Source organism: Garra rufa, chromosome 1 (assembly GCF_049309525.1).
Source record: "Garra rufa chromosome 1, GarRuf1.0, whole genome shotgun sequence".
Lineage (NCBI taxonomy): Eukaryota > Metazoa > Chordata > Actinopteri > Cypriniformes > Cyprinidae > Garra > Garra rufa.
The window spans coordinates 72,118,197-72,118,864 of NC_133361.1; the positions used below are offsets into that span (position 1 = coordinate 72,118,197).

The 668-nt window shown below is 54.5% G+C and overlaps 1 non-coding gene and 1 pseudogene across 1 annotated transcript; both read right to left on the minus strand.

The window, feature by feature from the left end:
• Window positions 1–164, minus strand: LOC141346877 (U1 spliceosomal RNA). Its single transcript, XR_012357265.1, has one exon. It is a non-coding gene; the product is annotated as a U1 spliceosomal RNA (small nuclear RNA).
• Window positions 165–545: 381 nt separating this feature from the next.
• LOC141347336 (U2 spliceosomal RNA) lies at window positions 546–668 on the minus strand (annotated as a pseudogene).

The window sequence follows — 668 nt, forward strand, 5'->3', positions numbered from 1 at the left end:
CAGGGGAGAGCGCGAACGCAGTCCCCCACTACCATAAATTATGCAGTCGAGATTCCCACATTTGGGGAATTCGCAGGGGTCAGCACGGCCGGAGTGCAATGGACGAGCCTCGCCCTGGGTGAACCACCTTCTTGATCATGGTGTCTCCCCTGCCAGGTAAGTATGAAGCTTTAGGCCGCCTGTCAGAGGAACCGCTTCCCTGTCTACCATCCTTATCAACGGTGACCCCCATCCCAAGCAGAGGAAGGGCGGGTGCCCTGCGTTGACCAAGCCTGCAAACTGCCAAGCGTCTTCATCTTCTCTTGCTTAATGGCAGATCGCAAACAACTTTTAGGTGCGTGGCGCCACCCGCTGCACAGGAGTGTGTAACATCACGTCGTTTGAGCGTTCTTGTACTCTATTTATTAGCCCAGAGTTTTTACCCCACCTCATTATCAGAAGACTCCAAGATCTCAGATGGGCGTGCCGGGTGGGGAGACCTCAAGAAACGGGAAGCACGGCTTTGAACCCGACGTCACCAGCTCTGCTATTAGACACAAAAATGGGAAAAGCGCACCGTTCCTGGAGACACTGCAATACCAGGCCGATGCATGGAGTGGACGGAGCAAGCCCCGGCTCCAGCTCCCTGATCCAAAAATCAATTTAATATGCAGCCCCCGGGTAGGAAA